Source organism: Carex rostrata, chromosome 18 (genome assembly GCF_964058835.1).
Source record: "Carex rostrata chromosome 18, lpCarRost1.2, whole genome shotgun sequence".
Lineage (NCBI taxonomy): Eukaryota > Viridiplantae > Streptophyta > Magnoliopsida > Poales > Cyperaceae > Carex > Carex rostrata.
In genome coordinates this window covers 6,013,072-6,036,597 of record NC_135935.1, presented here as the reverse complement: position 1 = coordinate 6,036,597, position 23,526 = coordinate 6,013,072, and the positions used below count along the sequence as shown (strand labels likewise).

Here is a 23,526-nt window from a genome sequence, read left to right as displayed (position 1 = left end):
TAACGACTATTTTAATTTAAAAACCGATTTAATTTCATCAAAAATTATCTAACTAATTTAATTTAATTTAATTTAATTTACAAGTTAAAATTCCATAATTCGATAAAACTCCGAGACAACCGCCTCGTGCGCTCATATACAGAATTACGCCATTTGCGGGTGCGACGCGCGGCAACAAAAAATAAAATAAAATAAAATAAAAAGGAATGCAACACAGGGACTTCCCAGGAGGTCACCCATCCTAGTACTACTCCTGCCCAAGCACGCTTAACTGCGGAGTTCCGATGGGATCCGGTGCTTTAGTGCTGGTATGATCGCATCCGTTATAGAATGACTCAAACCTCTACTTAAACGCAAATAACGACTATTTTAATTTAAAAACCGATTTAATTTCATCAAAAATTATGTAACTAATTTAATTTAATTTAATTTAATTTACAAGTTAAAATTCCATAATTCGATAAAACTCCGAGACAACCGCCTCGTGCGCTCATATACAGAATTACGCCATTTGCGGGTGCGACGCGCGGCAACAAAAAATAAAATAAAATAAAATAAAAAGGAATGCAACACAGGGACTTCCCAGGAGGTCACCCATCCTAGTACTACTCCTGCCCAAGCACGCTTAACTGCGGAGTTCCGATGGGATCCGGTGCTTTAGTGCTGGTATGATCGCATCCGTTATAGAATGACTCAAACCTCTACTTAAACGCAAATAACGACTATTTTAATTTAAAAACCGATTTAATTTCATCAAAAATTATCTAACTAATTTAATTTACAAGTTAAAATTCCATAATTCGATAAAACTCCGAGACAACCGCCTCGTGCGCTCATATACAGAATTACGCCATTTGCGGGTGCGACGCGCGGCAACAAAAAATAAAATAAAATAAAATAAAAAGGAATGCAACACAGGGACTTCCCAGGAGGTCACCCATCCTAGTACTACTCCTGCCCAAGCACGCTTAACTGCGGAGTTCCGATGGGATCCGGTGCTTAAGTGCTGGTATGATCGCATCCGTTATAGAATGACTCAAACCTCTACTTAAACGCAAATAACGACTTTTTTAATTTAAAAACTGATTTAATTTCATCAAAAATTATCTAACTAATTTAATTTACAAGTTAAAATTCCATAATTCGATAAAACTCCGAGACAACCGCCTCGTGCGCTCATATACAGAATTACGCCATTTGCGGGTGCGACGCGCGGCAGCAAAAAATAAAATAAAATAAAATAAAAAGGAATGCAACACAGGGACTTCCCAGGAGGTCACCCATCCTAGTACTACTCCTGCCCAAGCACGCTTAACTGCGGAGTTCCGATGGGATCCGGTGCTTTAGTGCTGGTATGATCGCATCCGTTATAGAATGACTCAAACCTCTACTTAAACGCAAATAACGACTATTTTAATTTAAAAACCGATTTAATTTCATCAAAAATTATCTAACTAATTTAATTTACAAGTTAAAATTCCATAATTCGATAAAACTCCGAGACAACCGCCTCGAGCGCTCATATACAGAATTACGCCATTTGCGGGTGCGACGCGCGGCAACAAAAAATAAAATAAAATAAAATAAAAAGGAATGCAACACAGGGACTTCCCAGGAGGTCACCCATCCTAGTACTACTCCTGCCCAAGCACGCTTAACTGCGGAGTTCCGATGGGATCCGGTGCTTTAGTGCTGGTATGATCGCATCCGTTATAGAATGACTCAAACCTCTACTTAAACGCAAATAACGACTATTTTAATTTAAAAACCGATTTAATTTCATCAAAAATTATCTAACTAATTTAATTTACAAGTTAAAATTCCATAATTCGATAAAACTCCGAGACAACCGCCTCGTGCGCTCATATACAGAATTACGCCATTTGCGGGTGCGACGCGCGGCAACAAAAAATAAAATAAAATAAAATAAAAAGGAATGCAACACAGGGACTTCCCAGGAGGTCACCCATCCTAGTACTACTCCTGCCCAAGCACGCTTAACTGCGGAGTTCCGATGGGATCCGGTGCTTTAGTGCTGGTATGATCGCATCCGTTATAGAATGACTCAAACCTCTACTTAAACGCAAATAACGACTTTTTTAATTTAAAAACCGATTTAATTTCATCAAAAATTATCTAACTAATTTAATTTACAAGTTAAAATTCCATAATTCGATAAAACTCCGAGACAACCGCCTCGTGCGCTCATATACAGAATTACGCCATTTGCGGGTGCGACGCGCGGCAACAAAAAATAAAATAAAATAAAATAAAAAGGAATGCAACACAGGGACTTCCCAGGAGGTCACCCATCCTAGTACTACTCCTGCCCAAGCACGCTTAACTGCGGAGTTCCGATGGGATCCGGTGCTTTAGTGCTGGTATGATCGCATCCGTTATAGAATGACTCAAACCTCTACTTAAACGCAAATAACGACTTTTTTAATTTAAAAACCGATTTAATTTCATCAAAAATTATCTAACTAATTTAATTTAATTTAATTTAATTTACAAGTTAAAATTCCATAATTCGATAAAACTCCGAGACAACCGCCTCGTGCGCTCATATACAGAATTACGCCATTTGCGGGTGCGACGCGCGGCAACAAAAAATAAAATAAAATAAAATAAAAAGGAATGCAACACAGGGACTTCCCAGGAGGTCACCCATCCTAGTACTACTCCTGCCCAAGCACGCTTAACTGCGGAGTTCCGATGGGATCCGGTGCTTTAGTGCTGGTATGATCGCATCCCTTATAGAATGACTCAAACCTCTACTTAAACGCAAATGACGACTATTTTAATTTAAAAACCGATTTAATTTCATCAAAAATTATCTAACTAATTTAATTTAATTTAATTTAATTTACAAGTTAAAATTCCATAATTCGATAAAACTCCGAGACAACCGCCTCGTGCGCTCATATACAGAATTACGCCATTTGCGGGTGCGACGCGCGGCAACAAAAAATAAAATAAAATAAAATAAAAAGGAATGCAACACAGGGACTTCCCAGGAGGTCACCCTTCCTAGTACTACTCCTGCCCAAGCACGCTTAACTGCGGAGTTCCGATGGGATCCGGTGCTTTAGTGCTGGTATGATCGCATCCGTTATAGAATGACTCAAACCTCTACTTAAACGCAAATAACGACTATCTTAATTTAAAAACCGATTTAATTTCATCAAAAATTATCTAACTAATTTAATTTAATTTAATTTAATTTACAAGTTAAAATTCCATAATTCGATAAAACTCCGAGACAACCGCCTCGTGCGCTCATATACAGAATTACGCCATTTGCGGGTGCGACGCGCGGCAACAAAAAATAAAATAAAATAAAATAAAAAGGAATGCAACACAGGGACTTCCCAGGAGGTCACCCATCCTAGTACTACTCCTGCCCAAGCACGCTTAACTGCGGAGTTCCGATGGGATCCGGTGCTTTAGTGCTGGTATGATCGCATCCGTTATAGAATGACTCAAACCTCTACTTAAACGCAAATAACGACTTTTTTAATTTAAAAACCGATTTAATTTCATCAAAAATTATCTAACTAATTTAATTTACAAGTTAAAATTCCATAATTCGATAAAACTCCGAGACAACCGCCTCGTGCGCTCATATACAGAATTACGCCATTTGCGGGTGCGACGCGCGGCAACAAAAAATAAAATAAAATAAAATAAAAAGGAATGCAACACAGGGACTTCCCAGGAGGTCACCCATCCTAGTACTACTCCTGCCCAAGCACGCTTAACTGCGGAGTTCCGATGGGATCCGGTGCTTTAGTGCTGGTATGATCGCATCCGTTATAGAATGACTCAAACCTCTACTTAAACGCAAATAACGACTTTTTTAATTTAAAAACCGATTTAATTTCATCAAAAATTATCTAACTAATTTAATTTAATTTAATTTAATTTACAAGTTAAAATTCCATAATTCGATAAAACTCCGAGACAACCGCCTCGTGCGCTCATATACAGAATTACGCCATTTGCGGGTGCGACGCGCGGCAACAAAAAATAAAATAAAATAAAATAAAAAGGAATGCAACACAGGGACTTCCCAGGAGGTCACCCATCCTAGTACTACTCCTGCCCAAGCACGCTTAACTGCGGAGTTCCGATGGGATCCGGTGCTTTAGTGCTGGTATGATCGCATCCCTTATAGAATGACTCAAACCTCTACTTAAACGCAAATGACGACTATTTTAATTTAAAAACCGATTTAATTTCATCAAAAATTATCTAACTAATTTAATTTAATTTAATTTAATTTACAAGTTAAAATTCCATAATTCGATAAAACTCCGAGACAACCGCCTCGTGCGCTCATATACAGAATTACGCCATTTGCGGGTGCGACGCGCGGCAACAAAAAATAAAATAAAATAAAATAAAAAGGAATGCAACACAGGGACTTCCCAGGAGGTCACCCTTCCTAGTACTACTCCTGCCCAAGCACGCTTAACTGCGGAGTTCCGATGGGATCCGGTGCTTTAGTGCTGGTATGATCGCATCCGTTATAGAATGACTCAAACCTCTACTTAAACGCAAATAACGACTATCTTAATTTAAAAACCGATTTAATTTCATCAAAAATTATCTAACTAATTTAATTTAATTTAATTTAATTTACAAGTTAAAATTCCATAATTCGATAAAACTCCGAGACAACCGCCTCGTGCGCTCATATACAGAATTACGCCATTTGCGGGTGCGACGCGCGGCAACAAAAAATAAAATAAAATAAAATAAAAAGGAATGCAACACAGGGACTTCCCAGGAGGTCACCCATCCTAGTACTACTCCTGCCCAAGCACGCTTAACTGCGGAGTTCCGATGGGATCCGGTGCTTTAGTGCTGGTATGATCGCATCCGTTATAGAATGACTCAAACCTCTACTTAAACGCAAATAACGACTATTTTAATTTAAAAACCGATTTAATTTCATCAAAAATTATCTAACTAATTTAATTTAATTTAATTTAATTTACAAATTAAAATTCCATAATTCGATAAAACTCCGAGACAACCGCCTCGTGCGCTCATATACAGAATTACGCCATTTGCGGGTGCGACGCGCGGCAACAAAAAATAAAATAAAATAAAATAAAAAGGAATGCAACACAGGGACTTCCCAGGAGGTCACCCATCCTAGTACTACTCCTGCCCAAGCACGCTTAACTGCGGAGTTCCGATGGGATCCGGTGCTTTAGTGCTGGTATGATCGCATCCGTTATAGAATGACTCAAACCTCTACTTAAACGCAAATAACGACTATTTTAATTTAAAAACCGATTTAATTTCATCAAAAATTATCTAACTAATTTAATTTAATTTAATTTAATTTACAAGTTAAAATTCCATAATTCGATAAAACTCCGAGACAACCGCCTCGTGCGCTCATATACAGAATTACGCCATTTGCGGGTGCGACGCGCGGCAACAAAAAATAAAATAAAATAAAATAAAAAGGAATGCAACACAGGGACTTCCCAGGAGGTCAACCATCCTAGTACTACTCCTGCCCAAGCATGCTTAACTGCGGAGTTCCGATGGGATCCGGTGCTTTAGTGCTGGTATGATCGCATCCGTTATAGAATGACTCAAACCTCTACTTAAACGCAAATAACGACTATTTTAATTTAAAAACCGATTTAATTTCATCAAAAATTATCTAACTAATTTAATTTAATTTAATTTAACTTACAAGTTAAAATTCCATAATTCGATAAAACTCCGAGACAACCGCCTCGTGCGCTCATATACAGAATTACGCCATTTGCGGGTGCGACGCGCGGCAACAAAAAATAAAATAAAATAAAATAAAAAGGAATGCAACACAGGGACTTCCCAGGAGGTCACCCATCCTAGTACTACTCCTGCCCAAGCACGCTTAACTGCGGAGTTCCGATGGGATCCGGTGCTTTAGTGCTGGTATGATCGCATCCGTTATAGAATGACTCAAACCTCTACTTAAACGCAAATAACGACTATTTTAATTTAAAAACCGATTTAATTTCATCAAAAATTATCTAACTAATTTAATTTAATTTAATTTAATTTACAAGTTAAAATTCCATAATTCGATAAAACTCCGAGACAACCGCCTCGTGCGCTCATATACAGAATTACGCCATTTGCGGGTGCGACGCGCGGCAACAAAAAATAAAATAAAATAAAATAAAAAGGAATGCAACACAGGGACTTCCCAGGAGGTCACCCATCCTAGTACTACTCCTGCCAAAGCACGCTTAACTGCGGAGTTCCGATGGGATCCGGTGCTTTAGTGCTGGTATGATCGCATCCGTTATAGAATGACTCAAACCTCTACTTAAACGCAAATAACGACTATTTTAATTTAAAAACCGATTTAATTTCATCAAAAATTATCTAACTAATTTAATTTAATTTAATTTAATTTACAAGTTAAAATTCCATAATTCGATAAAACTCCGAGACAACCGCCTCGTGCGCTCATATACAGAATTACGCCATTTGCGGGTGCGACGCGCGGCAACAAAAAATAAAATAAAATAAAATAAAAAGGAATGCAACACAGGGACTTCCCAGGAGGTCACCCATCCTAGTACTACTCCTGCCCAAGCACGCTTAACTGCGGAGTTCCGATGGGATCCGGTGCTTTAGTGCTGGTATGATCGCATCCGTTATAGAATGACTCAAACCTCTACTTAAACGCAAATGACGACTATTTTAATTTAAAAACCGATTTAATTTCATCAAAAATTATCTAACTAATTTAATTTAATTTAATTTAATTTACAAGTTAAAATTCCATAATTCGATAAAACTCCGAGACAACCGCCTCGTGCGCTCATATACAGAATTACGCCATTTGCGGGTGCGACGCGCGGCAACAAAAAATAAAATAAAATAAAATAAAAAGGAATGCAACACAGGGACTTCCCAGGAGGTCACCCATCCTAGTACTACTCCTGCCCAAGCACGCTTAACTGCGGAGTTCCGATGGGATCCGGTGCTTTAGTGCTGGTATGATCGCATCCGTTATAGAATGACTCAAACCTCTACTTAAACGCAAATGACGACTATTTTAATTTAAAAACCGATTTAATTTCATCAAAAATTATCTAACTAATTTAATTTAATTTAATTTAATTTAATTTACAAGTTAAAATTCCATAATTCGATAAAACTCCGAGACAACCGCCTCGTGCGCTCATATACAGAATTACGCCATTTGCGGGTGCGACGCGCGGCAACAAAAAATAAAATAAAATAAAATAAAAAGGAATGCAACACAGGGACTTCCCAGGAGGTCACCCATCCTAGTACTACTCCTGCCCAAGCACGCTTAACTGCGGAGTTCCGATGGGATCCGGTGCTTTAGTGCTGGTATGATCGCATCCGTTATAGAATGACTCAAACCTCTACTTAAACGCAAATAACGACTATTTTAATTTAAAAACCGATTTAATTTCATCAAAAATTATCTAACTAATTTAATTTAATTTAATTTAATTTACAAGTTAAAATTCCATAATTCGATAAAACTCCGAGACAACCGCCTCGTGCGCTCATATACAGAATTACGCCATTTGCGGGTGCGACGCGCGGCAACAAAAAATAAAATAAAATAAAATAAAAAGGAATGCAACACAGGGACTTCCCAGGAGGTCACCCATCCTAGTACTACTCCTGCCCAAGCACGCTTAACTGCGGAGTTCCGATGGGATCCGGTGCTTTAGTGCTGGTATGATCGCATCCGTTATAGAATGACTCAAACCTCTACTTAAACGCAAATAACGACTATTTTAATTTAAAAACCGATTTAATTTCATCAAAAATTATCTAACTAATTTAATTTAATTTAATTTAATTTACAAGTTAAAATTCCATAATTCGATAAAACTCCGAGACAACCGCCTCGTGCGCTCATATACAGAATTACGCCATTTGCGGGTGCGACGCGCGGCAACAAAAAATAAAATAAAATAAAATAAAAAGGAATGCAACACAGGGACTTCCCAGGAGGTCACCCATCCTAGTACTACTCCTGCCCAAGCACGCTTAACTGCGGAGTTCCGATGGGATCCGGTGCTTTAGTGCTGGTATGATCGCATCCGTTATAGAATGACTCAAACCTCTACTTAAACGCAAATAACGACTATTTTAATTTAAAAACCGATTTAATTTCATCAAAAATTATCTAACTAATTTAATTTAATTTAATTTAATTTACAAGTTAAAATTCCATAATTCGATAAAACTCCGAGACAACCGCCTCGTGCGCTCATATACAGAATTACGCCATTTGCGGGTGCGACGCGCGGCAACAAAAAATAAAATAAAATAAAATAAAAAGGAATGCAACACAGGGACTTCCCAGGAGGTCACCCATCCTAGTACTACTCCTGCCCAAGCACGCTTAACTGCGGAGTTCCGATGGGATCCGGTGCTTTAGTGCTGGTATGATCGCATCCGTTATAGAATGACTCAAACCTCTACTTAAACGCAAATGACGACTATTTTAATTTAAAAACCGATTTAATTTCATCAAAAATTATCTAACTAATTTAATTTAATTTAATTTAATTTACAAGTTAAAATTCCATAATTCGATAAAACTCCGAGACAACCGCCTCGTGCGCTCATATACAGAATTACGCCATTTGCGGGTGCGACGCGCGGCAACAAAAAATAAAATAAAATAAAATAAAAAGGAATGCAACACAGGGACTTCCCAGGAGGTCACCCATCCTAGTACTACTCCTGCCCAAGCACGCTTAACTGCGGAGTTCCGATGGGATCCGGTGCTTTAGTGCTGGTATGATCGCATCCGTTATAGAATGACTCAAACCTCTACTTAAACGCAAATAACGACTATTTTAATTTAAAAACCGATTTAATTTCATCAAAAATTATCTAACTAATTTAATTTAATTTAATTTAATTTACAAGTTAAAATTCCATAATTCGATAAAACTCCGAGACAACCGCCTCGTGCGCTCATATACAGAATTACGCCATTTGCGGGTGCGACGCGCGGCAACAAAAAATAAAATAAAATAAAATAAAAAGGAATGCAACACAGGGACTTCCCAGGAGGTCACCCATCCTAGTACTACTCCTGCCCAAGCACGCTTAACTGCGGAGTTCCGATGGGATCCGGTGCTTTAGTGCTGGTATGATCGCATCCGTTATAGAATGACTCAAACCTCTACTTAAACGCAAATAACGACTATTTTAATTTAAAAACCGATTTAATTTCATCAAAAATTATCTAACTAATTTAATTTAATTTAATTTAATTTACAAGTTAAAATTCCATAATTCGATAAAACTCCGAGACAACCGCCTCGTGCGCTCATATACAGAATTACGCCATTTGCGGGTGCGACGCGCGGCAACAAAAAATAAAATAAAATAAAATAAAAAGGAATGCAACACAGGGACTTCCCAGGAGGTCACCCATCCTAGTACTACTCCTGCCCAAGCACGCTTAACTGCGGAGTTCCGATGGGATCCGGTGCTTTAGTGCTGGTATGATCGCATCCGTTATAGAATGACTCAAACCTCTACTTAAACGCAAATAACGACTATTTTAATTTAAAAACCGATTTAATTTCATCAAAAATTATCTAACTAATTTAATTTAATTTAATTTAATTTACAAGTTAAAATTCCATAATTCGATAAAACTCCGAGACAACCGCCTCGTGCGCTCATATACAGAATTACGCCATTTGCGGGTGCGACGCGCGGCAACAAAAAATAAAATACAATAAAATAAAAAGGAATGCAACACAGGGACTTCCCAGGAGGTCACCCATCCTAGTACTACTCCTGCCCAAGCACGCTTAACTGCGGAGTTCCGATGGGATCCGGTGCTTTAGTGCTGGTATGATCGCATCCGTTATAGAATGACTCAAACCTCTACTTAAACGCAAATAACGACTATTTTAATTTAAAAACCGATTTAATTTCATCAAAAATTATCTAACTAATTTAATTTAATTTAATTTAACTTACAAGTTAAAATTCCATAATTCGATAAAACTCCGAGACAACCGCCTCGTGCGCTCATATACAGAATTACGCCATTTGCGGGTGCGACGCGCGGCAACAAAAAATAAAATAAAATAAAATAAAAAGGAATGCAACACAGGGACTTCCCAGGAGGTCACCCATCCTAGTACTACTCCTGCCCAAGCACGCTTAACTGCGGAGTTCCGATGGGATCCGGTGCTTTAGTGCTGGTATGATCGCATCCGTTATAGAATGACTCAAACCTCTACTTAAACGCAAATAACGACTATTTTAATTTAAAAACCGATTTAATTTCATCAAAAATTATCTAACTAATTTAATTTAATTTAATTTAATTTACAAGTTAAAATTCCATAATTCGATAAAACTCCGAGACAACCGCCTCGTGCGCTCATATACAGAATTACGCCATTTGCGGGTGCGACGCGCGGCAACAAAAAATAAAATAAAATAAAATAAAAAGGAATGCAACACAGGGACTTCCCAGGAGGTCACCCATCCTAGTACTACTCCTGCCCAAGCACGCTTAACTGCGGAGTTCCGATGGGATCCGGTGCTTTAGTGCTGGTATGATCGCATCCGTTATAGAATGACTCAAACCTCTACTTAAACGCAAATAACGACTATTTTAATTTAAAAACCGATTTAATTTCATCAAAAATTATCTAACTAATTTAATTTAATTTAATTTAATTTACAAGTTAAAATTCCATAATTCGATAAAACTCCGAGACAACCGCCTCGTGCGCTCATATACAGAATTACGCCATTTGCGGGTGCGACGCGCGGCAACAAAAAATAAAATACAATAAAATAAAAAGGAATGCAACACAGGGACTTCCCAGGAGGTCACCCATCCTAGTACTACTCCTGCCCAAGCACGCTTAACTGCGGAGTTCCGATGGGATCCGGTGCTTTAGTGCTGGTATGATCGCATCCGTTATAGAATGACTCAAACCTCTACTTAAACGCAAATAACGACTATTTTAATTTAAAAACCGATTTAATTTCATCAAAAATTATCTAACTAATTTAATTTAATTTAATTTAACTTACAAGTTAAAATTCCATAATTCGATAAAACTCCGAGACAACCGCCTCGTGCGCTCATATACAGAATTACGCCATTTGCGGGTGCGACGCGCGGCAACAAAAAATAAAATAAAATAAAATAAAAAGGAATGCAACACAGGGACTTCCCAGGAGGTCACCCATCCTAGTACTACTCCTGCCCAAGCACGCTTAACTGCGGAGTTCCGATGGGATCCGGTGCTTTAGTGCTGGTATGATCGCATCCGTTATAGAATGACTCAAACCTCTACTTAAACGCAAATAACGACTATTTTAATTTAAAAACCGATTTAATTTCATCAAAAATTATCTAACTAATTTAATTTAATTTAATTTAATTTACAAGTTAAAATTCCATAATTCGATAAAACTCCGAGACAACCGCCTCGTGCGCTCATATACAGAATTACGCCATTTGCGGGTGCGACGCGCGGCAACAAAAAATAAAATAAAATAAAATAAAAAGGAATGCAACACAGGGACTTCCCAGGAGGTCACCCATCCTAGTACTACTCCTGCCCAAGCACGCTTAACTGCGGAGTTCCGATGGGATCCGGTGCTTTAGTGCTGGTATGATCGCATCCGTTATAGAATGACTCAAACCTCTACTTAAACGCAAATAACGACTATTTTAATTTAAAAACCGATTTAATTTCATCAAAAATTATCTAACTAATTTAATTTAATTTAATTTAATTTACAAGTTAAAATTCCATAATTCGATAAAACTCCGAGACAACCGCCTCGTGCGCTCATATACAGAATTACGCCATTTGCGGGTGCGACGCGCGGCAACAAAAAATAAAATAAAATAAAATAAAAAGGAATGCAACACAGGGACTTCCCAGGAGGTCACCCATCCTAGTACTACTCCTGCCCAAGCACGCTTAACTGCGGAGTTCCGATGGGATCCGGTGCTTTAGTGCTGGTATGATCGCATCCGTTATAGAATGACTCAAACCTCTACTTAAACGCAAATAACGACTATTTTAATTTAAAAACCGATTTAATTTCATCAAAAATTATCTAACTAATTTAATTTAATTTAATTTAACTTACAAGTTAAAATTCCATAATTCGATAAAACTCCGAGACAACCGCCTCGTGCGCTCATATACAGAATTACGCCATTTGCGGGTGCGACGCGCGGCAACAAAAAATAAAATAAAATAAAATAAAAAGGAATGCAACACAGGGACTTCCCAGGAGGTCACCCATCCTAGTACTACTCCTGCCCAAGCACGCTTAACTGCGGAGTTCCGATGGGATCCGGTGCTTTAGTGCTGGTATGATCGCATCCGTCATAGAAGGACTCAAACCTCTACTTAAACGCAAATAACGACTATTTTAATTTAAAAACCGATTTAATTTCATCAAAAATTATCTAACTAATTTAATTTAATTTAATTTAATTTACAAGTTAAAATTCCATAATTCGATAAAACTCCGAGACAACCGCCTCGTGCGCTCATATACAGAATTACGCCATTTGCGGGTGCGACGCGCGACAACAAAAAATAAAATAAAATAAAATAAAAAGGAATGCAACACAGGGACTTCCCAGGAGGTCACCCATCCTAGTACTACTCCTGCCCAAGCACGCTTAACTGCGGAGTTCCGATGGGATCCGGTGCTTTAGTGCTGGTATGATCGCATCCGTTATAGAATGACTCAAACCTCTACTTAAACGCAAATAACGACTATTTTAATTTAAAAACCGATTTAATTTCATCAAAAATTATCTAACTAATTTAATTTAGTTTAATTTAATTTACAAGTTAAAATTCCATAATTCGATAAAACTCTGAGACAACCGCCTCGTGCGCTCATATACAGAATTACGCCATTTGCGGGTGCGACGCGCGGCAACAAAAAATAAAATAAAATAAAATAAAAAGGAATGCAACACAGGGACTTCCCAGGAGGTCACCCATCCTAGTACTACTCCTGCCCAAGCACGCTTAACTGCGGAGTTCCGATGGGATCCGGTGCTTTAGTGCTGGTATGATCGCATCCGTTATAGAATGACTCAAACCTCTACTTAAACGCAAATAACGACTATTTTAATTTAAAAACCGATTTAATTTCATCAAAAATTATCTAACTAATTTAATTTAATTTAATTTAATTTACAAGTTAAAATTCCATAATTCGATAAAACTCCGAGACAACCGCCTCGTGCGCTCATATACAGAATTACGCCATTTGCGGGTGCGACGCGCGGCAACAAAAAATAAAATAAAATAAAATAAAAAGGAATGCAACACAGGGACTTCCCAGGAGGTCACCCATCCTAGTACTACTCCTGCCCAAGCACGCTTAACTGCGGAGTTCCGATGGGATCCGGTGCTTTAGTGCTGGTATGATCGCATCCGTTATAGAATGACTCAAACCTCTACTTAAACGCAAATAACGACTATTTTAATTTAAAAACCGATTTAATTTCATCAAAAATTATCTAACTAATTTAATTTAATTTAATTTAACTTACAAGTTAAAATTCCATAATTCGATAAAACTCCGAGACAACCGCCTCGTGCGCTCATATACAGAATTACGCCATTTGCGGGTGCGACGCGCGGCAACAAAAAATAAAATAAAATAAAATAAAAAGGAATGCAACACAGGGACTTCCCAGGAGGTCACCCATCCTAGTACTACTCCTGCCCAAGCACGCTTAACTGCGGAGTTCCGATGGGATCCGGTGCTTTAGTGCTGGTATGATCGCATCCGTCATAGAAGGACTCAAACCTCTACTTAAACGCAAATAACGACTATTTTAATTTAAAAACCGATTTAATTTCATCAAAAATTATCTAACTAATTTAATTTAATTTAATTTAATTTACAAGTTAAAATTCCATAATTCGATAAAACTCCGAGACAACCGCCTCGTGCGCTCATATACAGAATTACGCCATTTGCGGGTGCGACGCGCGACAACAAAAAATAAAATAAAATAAAATAAAAAGGAATGCAACACAGGGACTTCCCAGGAGGTCACCCATCCTAGTACTACTCCTGCCCAAGCACGCTTAACTGCGGAGTTCCGATGGGATCCGGTGCTTTAGTGCTGGTATGATCGCATCCGTTATAGAATGACTCAAACCTCTACTTAAACGCAAATAACGACTATTTTAATTTAAAAACCGATTTAATTTCATCAAAAATTATCTAACTAATTTAATTTAATTTAATTTAATTTACAAGTTAAAATTCCATAATTCGATAAAACTCCGAGACAACCGCCTCGTGCGCTCATATACAGAATTACGCCATTTGCGGGTGCGACGCGCGGCAACAAAAAATAAAATAAAATAAAATAAAAAGGAATGCAACACAGGGACTTCCCAGGAGGTCACCCATCCTAGTACTACTCCTGCCCAAGCACGCTTAACTGCGGAGTTCCGATGGGATCCGGTGCTTTAGTGCTGGTATGATCGCATCCGTTATAGAATGACTCAAACCTATACTTAAACGCAAATAACGACTATTTTAATTTAAAAACCGATTTAATTTCATCAAAAATTATCTAACTAATTTAATTTAATTTAATTTAATTTATAAGTTAAAATTCCATAATTCGATAAAACTCCGAGACAACCGCCTCGTGCGCTCATATACAGAATTACGCCATTTGCGGGTGCGACGCGCGGCAACAAAAAATAAAAAGGAATGCAACACAGGGACTTCCCAGGAGGTCACCCATCCTAGTACTACTCCTGGCCAAGCACGCTTAACTGCGGAGTTCCGATGGGATCCGGTGCTTTAGTGCTGGTATGATCGCATCCGTTATAGAATGACTCAAACCTCTACTTAAACGCAAATAACGACTATTTTAATTTAAAAACCGATTTAATTTCATCAAAAATTATCTAACTAATTTAATTTATTTTAATTTAATTTACAAGTTAAAATTCCATAATTCGATAAAACTCCGAGACAACCGCCTCGTGCGCTCATATACAGAATTACGCCATTTGCGGGTGCGACGCGCGGCAACAAAAAATAAAATAAAATAAAATAAAAAGGAATGCAACACACGGACTTCCCAGGAGGTCACCCATGCCCAAGCACGCTTAACTGCGGAGTTCCGATGGGATCCGGTGCTTTAGTGCTGGTATGATCGCATCCGTTATAGAATGACTCAAACCTCTACTTAAACGCAAATAACGACTATTTTAATTTAAAAACCGATTTAATTTCATCAAAAATTATCTAACTAATTTAATTTAATTTAATTTAATTTACAAGTTAAAATTCCATAATTCGATAAAACTCCGAGACAACCGCCTCGTGCGCTCATATACAGAATTACGCCATTTGCGGGTGCGACGCGCGGCAACAAAAAATAAAATAAAATAAAATAAAAAGGAATGCAACACAGGGACTTCCCAGGAGGTCACCCATCCTAATACTACTCCTGCCCAAGCACGCTTAACTGCGGAGTTCCGATGGGATCCGGTGCTTTAGTGCTGGTATGATCGCATCCGTTATAGAATGACTCAAACCTCTACTTAAACGCAAATAACGACTATTTTAATTTAAAAACCGATTTAATTTCATCAAAAATTATCTAACTAATTTAATTTAATTTAATTTAATTTACAAGTTAAAATTCCATAATTCGATAAAACTCCGAGACAACCGCCTCGTGCGCTCATATACAGAATTACGCCATTTGCGGGTGCGACGCGCGGCAACAAAAAATAAAATAAAATAAAATAAAAAGGAATGCAACACAGGGACTTCCCAGGAGGTCACCCATCCTAGTACTACTCCTGCCCAAGCACGCTTAACTGCGGAGTTCCGATGGGATCCGGTGCTTTAGTGCTGGTATGATCGCATCCGTTATAGAATGACTCAAACCTCTACTTAAACGCAAATAACGACTATTTTAATTTAAAAACCGATTTAATTTCATCAAAAATTATCTAACTAATTTAATTTAATTTAATTTAACTTACAAGTTAAAATTCCATAATTCGATAAAACTCCGAGACAACCGCCTCGTGCGCTCATATACAGAATTACGCCATTTGCGGGTGCGACGCGCGGCAACAAAAAATAAAATAAAATAAAATAAAAAGGAATGCAACACAGGGACTTCCCAGGAGGTCACCCATCCTAGTACTACTCCTGCCCAAGCACGCTTAACTGCGGAGTTCCGATGGGATCCGGTGCTTTAGTGCTGGTATGATCGCATCCGTTATAGAAGGACTCAAACCTCTACTTAAACGCAAATAACGACTATTTTAATTTAAAAACCGATTTAATTTCATCAAAAATTATCTAACTAATTTAATTTAATTTAATTTAATTTACAAGTTAAAATTCCATAATTCGATAAAACTCCGAGACAACCGCCTCGTGCGCTCATATACAGAATTACGCCATTTGCGGGTGCGACGCGCGACAACAAAAAATAAAATAAAATAAAATAAAAAGGAATGCAACACAGGGACTTCCCAGGAGGTCACCCATCCTAGTACTACTCCTGCCCAAGCACGCTTAACTGCGGAGTTCCGATGGGATCCGGTGCTTTAGTGCTGGTATGATCGCATCCGTTATAGAATGACTCAAACCTCTACTTAAACGCAAATAACGACTATTTTAATTTAAAAACCGATTTAATTTCATCAAAAATTATCTAACTAATTTAATTTAGTTTAATTTAATTTACAAGTTAAAATTCCATAATTCGATAAAACTCTGAGACAACCGCCTCGTGCGCTCATATACAGAATTACGCCATTTGCGGGTGCGACGCGCGGCAACAAAAAATAAAATAAAATAAAATAAAAAGGAATGCAACACAGGGACTTCCCAGGAGGTCACCCATCCTAGTACTACTCCTGCCCAAGCACGCTTAACTGCGGAGTTCCGATGGGATCCGGTGCTTTAGTGCTGGTATGATCGCATCCGTTATAGAATGACTCAAACCTCTACTTAAACGCAAATAACGACTATTTTAATTTAAAAACCGATTTAATTTCATCAAAAATTATCTAACTAATTTAATTTAATTTAATTTAATTTACAAGTTAAAATTCCATAATTCGATAAAACTCCGAGACAACCGCCTCGTGCGCTCATATACAGAATTACGCCATTTGCGGGTGCGACGCGCGGCAACAAAAAATAAAATAAAATAAAATAAAAAGGAATGCAACACAGGGACTTCCCAGGAGGTCACCCATCCTAATACTACTCCTGCCCAAGCACGCTTAACTGCGGAGTTCCGATGGGATCCGGTGCTTTAGTGCTGGTATGATCGCATCCGTTATAGAATGACTCAAACCTCTACTTAAACGCAAATAACGACTATTTTAATTTAAAAACCGATTTAATTTCATCAAAAATTATCTAACTAATTTAATTTAATTTAATTTAATTTACAAGTTAAAATTCCATAATTCGATAAAACTCCGAGACAACCGCCTCGTGCGCTCATATACAGAATTACGCCATTTGCGGGTGCGACGCGCGGCAACAAAAAATAAAATAAAATAAAATAAAAAGGAATGCAACACAGGGACTTCCCAGGAGGTCACCCATCCTAGTACTACTCCTGCCCAAGCACGCTTAACTGCGGAGTTCCGATGGGATCCGGTGCTTTAGTGCTGGTATGATCGCATCCGTTATAGAATGACTCAAACCTCTACTTAAACGCAAATAACGACTATTTTAATTTAAAAACCGATTTAATTTCATCAAAAATTATCTAACTAATTTAATTTAATTTAATTTAACTTACAAGTTAAAATTCCATAATTCGATAAAACTCCGAGACAACCGCCTCGTGCGCTCATATACAGAATTACGCCATTTGCGGGTGCGACGCGCGGCAACAAAAAATAAAATAAAATAAAATAAAAAGGAATGCAACACAGGGACTTCCCAGGAGGTCACCCATCCTAGTACTACTCCTGCCCAAGCACGCTTAACTGCGGAGTTCCGATGGGATCCGGTGCTTTAGTGCTGGTATGATCGCATCCGTTATAGAAGGACTCAAACCTCTACTTAAACGCAAATAACGACTATTTTAATTTAAAAACCGATTTAATTTCATCAAAAATTATCTAACTAATTTAATTTAATTTAATTTAATTTACAAGTTAAAATTCCATAATTCGATAAAACTCCGAGACAACCGCCTCGTGCGCTCATATACAGAATTACGCCATTTGCGGGTGCGACGCGCGACAACAAAAAATAAAATAAAATAAAATAAAAAGGAATGCAACACAGGGACTTCCCAGGAGGTCACCCATCCTAGTACTACTCCTGCCCAAGCACGCTTAACTGCGGAGTTCCGATGGGATCCGGTGCTTTAGTGCTGGTATGATCGCATCCGTTATAGAATGACTCAAACCTCTACTTAAACGCAAATAACGACTATTTTAATTTAAAAACCGATTTAATTTCATCAAAAATTATCTAACTAATTTAATTTAGTTTAATTTAATTTACAAGTTAAAATTCCATAATTCGATAAAACTCTGAGACAACCGCCTCGTGCGCTCATATACAGAATTACGCCATTTGCGGGTGCGACGCGCGGCAACAAAAAATAAAATAAAATAAAATAAAAAGGAATGCAACACAGGGACTTCCCAGGAGGTCACCCATCCTAGTACTACTCCTGCCCAAGCACGCTTAACTGCGGAGTTCCGATGGGATCCGGTGCTTTAGTGCTGGTATGATCGCATCTGTTATAGAATGACTCAAACCTCTACTTAAACGCAAATAACGACTATTTTAATTTAAAAACCGATTTAATTTCATCAAAAATTATCTAACTAATTTAATTTAATTTAATTTAATTTACAAGTTAAAATTCCATAATTCGATAAAACTCCGAGACAACCGCCTCGTGCGCTCATATACAGAATTACGCCATTTGCGGGTGCGACGCGCGGCAACAAAAAATAAAATAAAATAAAATAAAAAGGAATGCAACACAGGGACTTCCCAGGAGGTCACCCATCCTAGTACTACTCCTGCCCAAGCACGCTTAACTGCGGAGTTCCGATGGGATCCGGTGCTTTAGTGCTGGTATGATCGCATCCGTTATAGAATGACTCAAACCTCTACTTAAACGCAAATAACGACTATTTTAATTTAAAAACCGATTTAATTTCATCAAAAATTATCTAACTAATTTAATTTAATTTAATTTAATTTACAAGTTAAAATTCCATAATTCGATAAAACTCCGAGACAACCGCCTCGTGCGCCATTTGCGGGTGCGACGCGCGGCAACAAAAAATAAAATAAAATAAAATAAAAAGGAATGCAACACAGGGACTTCCCAGGAGGTCACCCATCCTAGTACTACTCCTGCCCAAGCACGCTTAACTGCGGAGTTCCGATGGGATCCGGTGCTTTAGTGCTGGTATGATCGCATCCGTTATAGAATGACTCAAACCTCTACTTAAACGCAAATAACGACTATTTTAATTTAAAAACCGATTTAATTTAATCAAAAATTATCTAACTAATTTAATTTAATTTAATTTAATTTACAAGTTAAAATTCCATAATTCGATAAAACTCCGAGACAACCGCCTCGTGCGCTCATATACAGAATTACGCCATTTGCGGGTGCGACGCGCGGCAACAAAAAATAAAATAAAATAAAATAAAAAGGAATGCAACACAGGGACTTCCCAGGAGGTCACCCATCCTAGTACTACTCCTGCCCAAGCACGCTTAACTGCGTAGTTCCGATGGGATCCGGTGCTTTAGTGCTGGTATGATCGCATCCGTTATAGAATGACTCAAACCTCTACTTAAACGCAAATAACGACTATTTTAATTTAAAAACCGATTTAATTTCATCAAAAATTATCTAACTAATTTAATTTAGTTTAATTTAATTTACAAGTTAAAATTCCATAATTCGATAAAACTCTGAGACAACCGCCTCGTGCGCTCATATACAGAATTACGCCATTTGCGGGTGCGACGCGCGGCAACAAAAAATAAAATAAAATAAAATAAAAAGGAATGCAACACAGGGACTTCCCAGGAGGTCACCCATCCTAGTACTACTCCTGCCCAAGCACGCTTAACTGCGGAGTTCCGATGGGATCCGGTGCTTTAGTGCTGGTATGATCGCATCCGTTATAGAATGACTCAAACCTCTACTTAAACGCAAATAACGACTATTTTAATTTAAAAACCGATTTAATTTCATCAAAAATTATCTAACTAATTTAATTTAATTTAATTTAATTTAAAAGTTAAAATTCCATAATTCGATAAAACTCCGAGACAACCGCCTCGTGCGCTCATATACAGAATTACGCCATTTGCGGGTGCGACGCGCGGCAACAAAAAATAAAAAGGAATGCAACACAGGGACTTCCCAGGAGGTCACCCATCCTAGTACTACTCCTGCCCAAGCACGCTTAACTGCGGAGTTCCGATGGGATCCGGTGCTTTAGTGCTGGTATGATCGCATCCGTTATAGAATGACTCAAACCTCTACTTAAACGCAAATAACGACTATTTTAATTTAAAAACCGATTTAATTTCATCAAAAATTATCTAACTAATTTAATTTATTTTAATTTAATTTACAAGTTAAAATTCCATAATTCGATAAAACTCCGAGACAACCGCCTCGTGCGCTCATATACAGAATTACGCCATTTGCGGGTGCGACGCGCGGCAACAAAAAATAAAATAAAATAAAATAAAAAGGAATGCAACACACGGACTTCCCAGGAGGTCACCCATGCCCAAGCACGCTTAACTGCGGAGTTCCGATGGGATCCGGTGCTTTAGTGCTGGTATGATCGCATCCGTTATAGAATGACTCAAACCTCTACTTAAACGCAAATAACGACTATTTTAATTTAAAAACCGATTTAATTTCATCAAAAATTATCTAACTAATTTAATTTAATTTAATTTAATTTACAAGTTAAAATTCCATAATTCGATAAAACTCCGAGACAACCGCCTCGTGCGCTCATATACAGAATTACGCCATTTGCGGGTGCGACGCGCGGCAACAAAAAATAAAATAAAATAAAATAAAAAGGAATGCAACACAGGGACTTCCCAGGAGGTCACCCATCCTAGTACTACTCCTGCCCAAGCACGCTTAACTGCGGAGTTCCGATGGGATCCGGTGCTTTAGTGCTGGTATGATCGCATCCGTTATAGAATGACTCAAACCTCTACTTAAACGCAAATAACGACTATTTTAATTTAAAAACCGATTTAATTTCATCAAAAATTATCTAACTAATTTAATTTAATTTAATTTAATTTACAAGTTAAAATTCCATAATTCGATAAAACTCCGAGACAACCGCCTCGTGCGCTCATATACAGAATTACGCCATTTGCGGGTGCGACGCGCGGCAACAAAAAATAAAATAAAATAAAATAAAAAGGAATGCAACACAGGGACTTCCCAGGAGGTCACCCATCCTAGTACTACTCCTGCCCAAGCACGCTTAACTGCGGAGTTCCGATGGGATCCGGTGCTTTAGTGCTGGTATGATCGCATCCGTTATAGAATGACTCAAACCTCTACTTAAACGCAAATAACGACTATTTTAATTTAAAAACCGATTTAATTTCATCAAAAATTATCTAACTAATTTAATTTAATTTAATTTAACTTACAAGTTAAAATTCCATAATTCGATAAAACTCCGAGACAACCGCCTCGTGCGCTCATATACAGAATTACGCCATTTGCGGGTGCGACGCGCGGCAACAAAAAATAAAATAAAATAAAATAAAAAGGAATGCAACACAGGGACTTCCCAGGAGGTCACCCATCCTAGTACTACTCCTGCCCAAGCACGCTTAACTGCGGAGTTCCGATGGGATCCGGTGCTTTAGTGCTGGTATGATCGCATCCGTTATAGAAGGACTCAAACCTCTACTTAAACGCAAATAACGACTATTTTAATTTAAAAACCGATTTAATTTCATCAAAAATTATCTAACTAATTTAATTTAATTTAATTTAATTTACAAGTTAAAATTCCATAATTCGATAAAACTCCGAGACAACCGCCTCGTGCGCTCATATACAGAATTACGCCATTTGCGGGTGCGACGCGCGACAACAAAAAATAAAATAAAATAAAATAAAAAGGAATGCAACACAGGGACTTCCCAGGAGGTCACCCATCCTAGTACTACTCCTGCCCAAGCACGCTTAACTGCGGAGTTCCGATGGGATCCGGTGCTTTAGTGCTGGTATGATCGCATCCGTTATAGAATGACTCAAACCTCTACTTAAACGCAAATAACGACTATTTTAATTTAAAAACCGATTTAATTTCATCAAAAATTATCTAACTAATTTAATTTAGTTTAATTTAATTTACAAGTTAAAATTCCATAATTCGATAAAACTCTGAGACAACCGCCTCGTGCGCTCATATACAGAATTACGCCATTTGCGGGTGCGACGCGCGGCAACAAAAAATAAAATAAAATAAAATAAAAAGGAATGCAACACAGGGACTTCCCAGGAGGTCACCCATCCTAGTACTACTCCTGCCCAAGCACGCTTAACTGCGGAGTTCCGATGGGATCCGGTGCTTTAGTGCTGGTATGATCGCATCTGTTATAGAATGACTCAAACCTCTACTTAAACGCAAATAACGACTATTTTAATTTAAAAACCGATTTAATTTCATCAAAAATTATCTAACTAATTTAATTTAATTTAATTTAATTTAATTTAATTTACAAGTTAAAATTCCATAATTCGATAAAACTCCGAGACAACCGCCTCGTGCGCTCATATACAGAATTACGCCATTTGCGGGTGCGACGCGCGGCAACAAAAAATAAAATAAAATAAAATAAAAAGGAATGCAACACAGGGACTTCCCAGGAGGTCACCCATCCTAGTACTACTCCTGCCCAAGCACGCTTAACTGCGGAGTTCCGATGGGATCCGGTGCTTTAGTGCTGGTATGATCGCATCCGTTATAGAATGACTCAAACCTCTACTTAAACGCAAATAACGACTATTTTAATATAAAAACCGATTTAATTTCATCAAAAATTATCTAACTAATTTAATTTAATTTAATTTAATTTACAAGTTAAAATTCCATAATTCGATAAAACTCCGAGACAACCGCCTCGTGCGCCATTTGCGGGTGCGACGCGCGGCAACAAAAAATAAAATAAAATAAAATAAAAAGGAATGCAACACAGGGACTTCCCAGGAGGTCACCCATCCTAGTACTACTCCTGCCCAAGCACGCTTAACTGCGGAGTTCCGATGGGATCCGGTGCTTTAGTGCTGGTATGATCGCATCCGTTATAGAAGGACTCAAACCTCTACTTAAACGCAAATAACGACTATTTTAATTTAAAAACCGATTTAATTTCATCAAAAATTATCTAACTAATTTAATTTAATTT

The 23,526-nt window shown here is 37.8% G+C and overlaps 64 non-coding genes and 2 pseudogenes across 64 annotated transcripts; all 66 read right to left on the bottom strand.

Moving 5' to 3' along the window:
* Window positions 1-203: 203 nt before the first annotated feature.
* Window positions 204-322, bottom strand: LOC144570004 (5S ribosomal RNA). The gene has a single exon (XR_013516279.1). It is a non-coding gene; the product is annotated as a 5S ribosomal RNA (ribosomal RNA).
* A 239-nt stretch (window positions 323-561) lies between these two features.
* LOC144570003 (5S ribosomal RNA) lies at window positions 562-680 on the bottom strand. Its single transcript, XR_013516278.1, has one exon. It is a non-coding gene; the product is annotated as a 5S ribosomal RNA (ribosomal RNA).
* A 224-nt stretch (window positions 681-904) lies between these two features.
* On the bottom strand, window positions 905-1,023 carry LOC144570417 (5S ribosomal RNA). Its single transcript, XR_013516683.1, has one exon. It is a non-coding gene; the product is annotated as a 5S ribosomal RNA (ribosomal RNA).
* Window positions 1,024-1,247: 224 nt separating this feature from the next.
* On the bottom strand, window positions 1,248-1,366 carry LOC144570001 (5S ribosomal RNA). Its single transcript, XR_013516276.1, has one exon. It is a non-coding gene; the product is annotated as a 5S ribosomal RNA (ribosomal RNA).
* A 224-nt stretch (window positions 1,367-1,590) lies between these two features.
* Window positions 1,591-1,709, bottom strand: LOC144570000 (5S ribosomal RNA). Its single transcript, XR_013516275.1, has one exon. It is a non-coding gene; the product is annotated as a 5S ribosomal RNA (ribosomal RNA).
* A 224-nt stretch (window positions 1,710-1,933) lies between these two features.
* On the bottom strand, window positions 1,934-2,052 carry LOC144569999 (5S ribosomal RNA). Its single transcript, XR_013516274.1, has one exon. It is a non-coding gene; the product is annotated as a 5S ribosomal RNA (ribosomal RNA).
* A 224-nt stretch (window positions 2,053-2,276) lies between these two features.
* Window positions 2,277-2,395, bottom strand: LOC144569998 (5S ribosomal RNA). The gene has a single exon (XR_013516273.1). It is a non-coding gene; the product is annotated as a 5S ribosomal RNA (ribosomal RNA).
* A 239-nt stretch (window positions 2,396-2,634) lies between these two features.
* LOC144569997 (5S ribosomal RNA) lies at window positions 2,635-2,753 on the bottom strand. Its single transcript, XR_013516272.1, has one exon. It is a non-coding gene; the product is annotated as a 5S ribosomal RNA (ribosomal RNA).
* Window positions 2,754-2,992: 239 nt separating this feature from the next.
* On the bottom strand, window positions 2,993-3,111 carry LOC144570559 (5S ribosomal RNA). Its single transcript, XR_013516821.1, has one exon. It is a non-coding gene; the product is annotated as a 5S ribosomal RNA (ribosomal RNA).
* A 239-nt stretch (window positions 3,112-3,350) lies between these two features.
* On the bottom strand, window positions 3,351-3,469 carry LOC144569996 (5S ribosomal RNA). The gene has a single exon (XR_013516271.1). It is a non-coding gene; the product is annotated as a 5S ribosomal RNA (ribosomal RNA).
* A 224-nt stretch (window positions 3,470-3,693) lies between these two features.
* On the bottom strand, window positions 3,694-3,812 carry LOC144569995 (5S ribosomal RNA). The gene has a single exon (XR_013516270.1). It is a non-coding gene; the product is annotated as a 5S ribosomal RNA (ribosomal RNA).
* A 239-nt stretch (window positions 3,813-4,051) lies between these two features.
* Window positions 4,052-4,170, bottom strand: LOC144569994 (5S ribosomal RNA). The gene has a single exon (XR_013516269.1). It is a non-coding gene; the product is annotated as a 5S ribosomal RNA (ribosomal RNA).
* A 239-nt stretch (window positions 4,171-4,409) lies between these two features.
* LOC144570558 (5S ribosomal RNA) lies at window positions 4,410-4,528 on the bottom strand. Its single transcript, XR_013516820.1, has one exon. It is a non-coding gene; the product is annotated as a 5S ribosomal RNA (ribosomal RNA).
* A 239-nt stretch (window positions 4,529-4,767) lies between these two features.
* On the bottom strand, window positions 4,768-4,886 carry LOC144569993 (5S ribosomal RNA). The gene has a single exon (XR_013516268.1). It is a non-coding gene; the product is annotated as a 5S ribosomal RNA (ribosomal RNA).
* Window positions 4,887-5,125: 239 nt separating this feature from the next.
* Window positions 5,126-5,244, bottom strand: LOC144569992 (5S ribosomal RNA). Its single transcript, XR_013516267.1, has one exon. It is a non-coding gene; the product is annotated as a 5S ribosomal RNA (ribosomal RNA).
* A 239-nt stretch (window positions 5,245-5,483) lies between these two features.
* On the bottom strand, window positions 5,484-5,602 carry LOC144570738 (5S ribosomal RNA). Its single transcript, XR_013516992.1, has one exon. It is a non-coding gene; the product is annotated as a 5S ribosomal RNA (ribosomal RNA).
* A 239-nt stretch (window positions 5,603-5,841) lies between these two features.
* LOC144569990 (5S ribosomal RNA) lies at window positions 5,842-5,960 on the bottom strand. The gene has a single exon (XR_013516265.1). It is a non-coding gene; the product is annotated as a 5S ribosomal RNA (ribosomal RNA).
* A 239-nt stretch (window positions 5,961-6,199) lies between these two features.
* LOC144570684 (5S ribosomal RNA) lies at window positions 6,200-6,318 on the bottom strand. Its single transcript, XR_013516941.1, has one exon. It is a non-coding gene; the product is annotated as a 5S ribosomal RNA (ribosomal RNA).
* A 239-nt stretch (window positions 6,319-6,557) lies between these two features.
* Window positions 6,558-6,676, bottom strand: LOC144569989 (5S ribosomal RNA). Its single transcript, XR_013516264.1, has one exon. It is a non-coding gene; the product is annotated as a 5S ribosomal RNA (ribosomal RNA).
* Window positions 6,677-6,915: 239 nt separating this feature from the next.
* On the bottom strand, window positions 6,916-7,034 carry LOC144569988 (5S ribosomal RNA). The gene has a single exon (XR_013516263.1). It is a non-coding gene; the product is annotated as a 5S ribosomal RNA (ribosomal RNA).
* A 244-nt stretch (window positions 7,035-7,278) lies between these two features.
* On the bottom strand, window positions 7,279-7,397 carry LOC144569987 (5S ribosomal RNA). The gene has a single exon (XR_013516262.1). It is a non-coding gene; the product is annotated as a 5S ribosomal RNA (ribosomal RNA).
* Window positions 7,398-7,636: 239 nt separating this feature from the next.
* On the bottom strand, window positions 7,637-7,755 carry LOC144569986 (5S ribosomal RNA). Its single transcript, XR_013516261.1, has one exon. It is a non-coding gene; the product is annotated as a 5S ribosomal RNA (ribosomal RNA).
* A 239-nt stretch (window positions 7,756-7,994) lies between these two features.
* LOC144569985 (5S ribosomal RNA) lies at window positions 7,995-8,113 on the bottom strand. Its single transcript, XR_013516260.1, has one exon. It is a non-coding gene; the product is annotated as a 5S ribosomal RNA (ribosomal RNA).
* A 239-nt stretch (window positions 8,114-8,352) lies between these two features.
* On the bottom strand, window positions 8,353-8,471 carry LOC144569984 (5S ribosomal RNA). The gene has a single exon (XR_013516259.1). It is a non-coding gene; the product is annotated as a 5S ribosomal RNA (ribosomal RNA).
* A 239-nt stretch (window positions 8,472-8,710) lies between these two features.
* On the bottom strand, window positions 8,711-8,829 carry LOC144569983 (5S ribosomal RNA). The gene has a single exon (XR_013516258.1). It is a non-coding gene; the product is annotated as a 5S ribosomal RNA (ribosomal RNA).
* A 239-nt stretch (window positions 8,830-9,068) lies between these two features.
* LOC144569982 (5S ribosomal RNA) lies at window positions 9,069-9,187 on the bottom strand. Its single transcript, XR_013516257.1, has one exon. It is a non-coding gene; the product is annotated as a 5S ribosomal RNA (ribosomal RNA).
* Window positions 9,188-9,426: 239 nt separating this feature from the next.
* Window positions 9,427-9,545, bottom strand: LOC144569981 (5S ribosomal RNA). Its single transcript, XR_013516256.1, has one exon. It is a non-coding gene; the product is annotated as a 5S ribosomal RNA (ribosomal RNA).
* Window positions 9,546-9,784: 239 nt separating this feature from the next.
* On the bottom strand, window positions 9,785-9,903 carry LOC144569979 (5S ribosomal RNA). The gene has a single exon (XR_013516254.1). It is a non-coding gene; the product is annotated as a 5S ribosomal RNA (ribosomal RNA).
* Window positions 9,904-10,142: 239 nt separating this feature from the next.
* LOC144569978 (5S ribosomal RNA) lies at window positions 10,143-10,261 on the bottom strand. Its single transcript, XR_013516253.1, has one exon. It is a non-coding gene; the product is annotated as a 5S ribosomal RNA (ribosomal RNA).
* Window positions 10,262-10,500: 239 nt separating this feature from the next.
* On the bottom strand, window positions 10,501-10,619 carry LOC144569977 (5S ribosomal RNA). The gene has a single exon (XR_013516252.1). It is a non-coding gene; the product is annotated as a 5S ribosomal RNA (ribosomal RNA).
* A 239-nt stretch (window positions 10,620-10,858) lies between these two features.
* On the bottom strand, window positions 10,859-10,977 carry LOC144569976 (5S ribosomal RNA). Its single transcript, XR_013516251.1, has one exon. It is a non-coding gene; the product is annotated as a 5S ribosomal RNA (ribosomal RNA).
* Window positions 10,978-11,216: 239 nt separating this feature from the next.
* LOC144569975 (5S ribosomal RNA) lies at window positions 11,217-11,335 on the bottom strand. The gene has a single exon (XR_013516250.1). It is a non-coding gene; the product is annotated as a 5S ribosomal RNA (ribosomal RNA).
* Window positions 11,336-11,574: 239 nt separating this feature from the next.
* LOC144569974 (5S ribosomal RNA) lies at window positions 11,575-11,693 on the bottom strand. The gene has a single exon (XR_013516249.1). It is a non-coding gene; the product is annotated as a 5S ribosomal RNA (ribosomal RNA).
* Window positions 11,694-11,932: 239 nt separating this feature from the next.
* On the bottom strand, window positions 11,933-12,051 carry LOC144569973 (5S ribosomal RNA). Its single transcript, XR_013516248.1, has one exon. It is a non-coding gene; the product is annotated as a 5S ribosomal RNA (ribosomal RNA).
* Window positions 12,052-12,290: 239 nt separating this feature from the next.
* LOC144569972 (5S ribosomal RNA) lies at window positions 12,291-12,409 on the bottom strand. Its single transcript, XR_013516247.1, has one exon. It is a non-coding gene; the product is annotated as a 5S ribosomal RNA (ribosomal RNA).
* Window positions 12,410-12,648: 239 nt separating this feature from the next.
* On the bottom strand, window positions 12,649-12,767 carry LOC144569971 (5S ribosomal RNA). Its single transcript, XR_013516246.1, has one exon. It is a non-coding gene; the product is annotated as a 5S ribosomal RNA (ribosomal RNA).
* A 239-nt stretch (window positions 12,768-13,006) lies between these two features.
* Window positions 13,007-13,125, bottom strand: LOC144569970 (5S ribosomal RNA). Its single transcript, XR_013516245.1, has one exon. It is a non-coding gene; the product is annotated as a 5S ribosomal RNA (ribosomal RNA).
* A 239-nt stretch (window positions 13,126-13,364) lies between these two features.
* LOC144569968 (5S ribosomal RNA) lies at window positions 13,365-13,483 on the bottom strand. The gene has a single exon (XR_013516242.1). It is a non-coding gene; the product is annotated as a 5S ribosomal RNA (ribosomal RNA).
* Window positions 13,484-13,722: 239 nt separating this feature from the next.
* LOC144569967 (5S ribosomal RNA) lies at window positions 13,723-13,841 on the bottom strand. Its single transcript, XR_013516241.1, has one exon. It is a non-coding gene; the product is annotated as a 5S ribosomal RNA (ribosomal RNA).
* Window positions 13,842-14,080: 239 nt separating this feature from the next.
* LOC144569966 (5S ribosomal RNA) lies at window positions 14,081-14,199 on the bottom strand. Its single transcript, XR_013516240.1, has one exon. It is a non-coding gene; the product is annotated as a 5S ribosomal RNA (ribosomal RNA).
* A 239-nt stretch (window positions 14,200-14,438) lies between these two features.
* LOC144569965 (5S ribosomal RNA) lies at window positions 14,439-14,557 on the bottom strand. The gene has a single exon (XR_013516239.1). It is a non-coding gene; the product is annotated as a 5S ribosomal RNA (ribosomal RNA).
* Window positions 14,558-14,781: 224 nt separating this feature from the next.
* Window positions 14,782-14,900, bottom strand: LOC144570662 (5S ribosomal RNA). Its single transcript, XR_013516920.1, has one exon. It is a non-coding gene; the product is annotated as a 5S ribosomal RNA (ribosomal RNA).
* Window positions 14,901-15,139: 239 nt separating this feature from the next.
* LOC144570790 (5S ribosomal RNA) lies at window positions 15,140-15,243 on the bottom strand (annotated as a pseudogene).
* Window positions 15,244-15,482: 239 nt separating this feature from the next.
* Window positions 15,483-15,601, bottom strand: LOC144570588 (5S ribosomal RNA). The gene has a single exon (XR_013516849.1). It is a non-coding gene; the product is annotated as a 5S ribosomal RNA (ribosomal RNA).
* Window positions 15,602-15,840: 239 nt separating this feature from the next.
* Window positions 15,841-15,959, bottom strand: LOC144569964 (5S ribosomal RNA). The gene has a single exon (XR_013516238.1). It is a non-coding gene; the product is annotated as a 5S ribosomal RNA (ribosomal RNA).
* A 239-nt stretch (window positions 15,960-16,198) lies between these two features.
* LOC144569962 (5S ribosomal RNA) lies at window positions 16,199-16,317 on the bottom strand. Its single transcript, XR_013516236.1, has one exon. It is a non-coding gene; the product is annotated as a 5S ribosomal RNA (ribosomal RNA).
* A 239-nt stretch (window positions 16,318-16,556) lies between these two features.
* On the bottom strand, window positions 16,557-16,675 carry LOC144569961 (5S ribosomal RNA). The gene has a single exon (XR_013516235.1). It is a non-coding gene; the product is annotated as a 5S ribosomal RNA (ribosomal RNA).
* A 239-nt stretch (window positions 16,676-16,914) lies between these two features.
* LOC144569960 (5S ribosomal RNA) lies at window positions 16,915-17,033 on the bottom strand. The gene has a single exon (XR_013516234.1). It is a non-coding gene; the product is annotated as a 5S ribosomal RNA (ribosomal RNA).
* A 239-nt stretch (window positions 17,034-17,272) lies between these two features.
* Window positions 17,273-17,391, bottom strand: LOC144570587 (5S ribosomal RNA). The gene has a single exon (XR_013516848.1). It is a non-coding gene; the product is annotated as a 5S ribosomal RNA (ribosomal RNA).
* A 239-nt stretch (window positions 17,392-17,630) lies between these two features.
* LOC144569959 (5S ribosomal RNA) lies at window positions 17,631-17,749 on the bottom strand. The gene has a single exon (XR_013516233.1). It is a non-coding gene; the product is annotated as a 5S ribosomal RNA (ribosomal RNA).
* A 239-nt stretch (window positions 17,750-17,988) lies between these two features.
* On the bottom strand, window positions 17,989-18,107 carry LOC144569958 (5S ribosomal RNA). The gene has a single exon (XR_013516232.1). It is a non-coding gene; the product is annotated as a 5S ribosomal RNA (ribosomal RNA).
* A 239-nt stretch (window positions 18,108-18,346) lies between these two features.
* LOC144569956 (5S ribosomal RNA) lies at window positions 18,347-18,465 on the bottom strand. The gene has a single exon (XR_013516230.1). It is a non-coding gene; the product is annotated as a 5S ribosomal RNA (ribosomal RNA).
* A 239-nt stretch (window positions 18,466-18,704) lies between these two features.
* LOC144570508 (5S ribosomal RNA) lies at window positions 18,705-18,823 on the bottom strand. Its single transcript, XR_013516771.1, has one exon. It is a non-coding gene; the product is annotated as a 5S ribosomal RNA (ribosomal RNA).
* A 239-nt stretch (window positions 18,824-19,062) lies between these two features.
* On the bottom strand, window positions 19,063-19,181 carry LOC144569955 (5S ribosomal RNA). Its single transcript, XR_013516229.1, has one exon. It is a non-coding gene; the product is annotated as a 5S ribosomal RNA (ribosomal RNA).
* Window positions 19,182-19,402: 221 nt separating this feature from the next.
* Window positions 19,403-19,521, bottom strand: LOC144569953 (5S ribosomal RNA). The gene has a single exon (XR_013516228.1). It is a non-coding gene; the product is annotated as a 5S ribosomal RNA (ribosomal RNA).
* Window positions 19,522-19,760: 239 nt separating this feature from the next.
* On the bottom strand, window positions 19,761-19,879 carry LOC144570720 (5S ribosomal RNA). Its single transcript, XR_013516975.1, has one exon. It is a non-coding gene; the product is annotated as a 5S ribosomal RNA (ribosomal RNA).
* Window positions 19,880-20,118: 239 nt separating this feature from the next.
* Window positions 20,119-20,237, bottom strand: LOC144569952 (5S ribosomal RNA). Its single transcript, XR_013516227.1, has one exon. It is a non-coding gene; the product is annotated as a 5S ribosomal RNA (ribosomal RNA).
* Window positions 20,238-20,461: 224 nt separating this feature from the next.
* LOC144569951 (5S ribosomal RNA) lies at window positions 20,462-20,580 on the bottom strand. The gene has a single exon (XR_013516226.1). It is a non-coding gene; the product is annotated as a 5S ribosomal RNA (ribosomal RNA).
* A 239-nt stretch (window positions 20,581-20,819) lies between these two features.
* Window positions 20,820-20,923, bottom strand: LOC144570789 (5S ribosomal RNA; annotated as a pseudogene).
* Window positions 20,924-21,162: 239 nt separating this feature from the next.
* Window positions 21,163-21,281, bottom strand: LOC144569950 (5S ribosomal RNA). The gene has a single exon (XR_013516225.1). It is a non-coding gene; the product is annotated as a 5S ribosomal RNA (ribosomal RNA).
* Window positions 21,282-21,520: 239 nt separating this feature from the next.
* LOC144569949 (5S ribosomal RNA) lies at window positions 21,521-21,639 on the bottom strand. The gene has a single exon (XR_013516224.1). It is a non-coding gene; the product is annotated as a 5S ribosomal RNA (ribosomal RNA).
* A 239-nt stretch (window positions 21,640-21,878) lies between these two features.
* On the bottom strand, window positions 21,879-21,997 carry LOC144569948 (5S ribosomal RNA). Its single transcript, XR_013516223.1, has one exon. It is a non-coding gene; the product is annotated as a 5S ribosomal RNA (ribosomal RNA).
* A 239-nt stretch (window positions 21,998-22,236) lies between these two features.
* On the bottom strand, window positions 22,237-22,355 carry LOC144569947 (5S ribosomal RNA). Its single transcript, XR_013516222.1, has one exon. It is a non-coding gene; the product is annotated as a 5S ribosomal RNA (ribosomal RNA).
* A 239-nt stretch (window positions 22,356-22,594) lies between these two features.
* Window positions 22,595-22,713, bottom strand: LOC144570507 (5S ribosomal RNA). The gene has a single exon (XR_013516770.1). It is a non-coding gene; the product is annotated as a 5S ribosomal RNA (ribosomal RNA).
* A 249-nt stretch (window positions 22,714-22,962) lies between these two features.
* LOC144569946 (5S ribosomal RNA) lies at window positions 22,963-23,081 on the bottom strand. Its single transcript, XR_013516221.1, has one exon. It is a non-coding gene; the product is annotated as a 5S ribosomal RNA (ribosomal RNA).
* A 221-nt stretch (window positions 23,082-23,302) lies between these two features.
* LOC144569944 (5S ribosomal RNA) lies at window positions 23,303-23,421 on the bottom strand. The gene has a single exon (XR_013516219.1). It is a non-coding gene; the product is annotated as a 5S ribosomal RNA (ribosomal RNA).
* Between the last annotated feature and the right edge of the window lie 105 nt (window positions 23,422-23,526).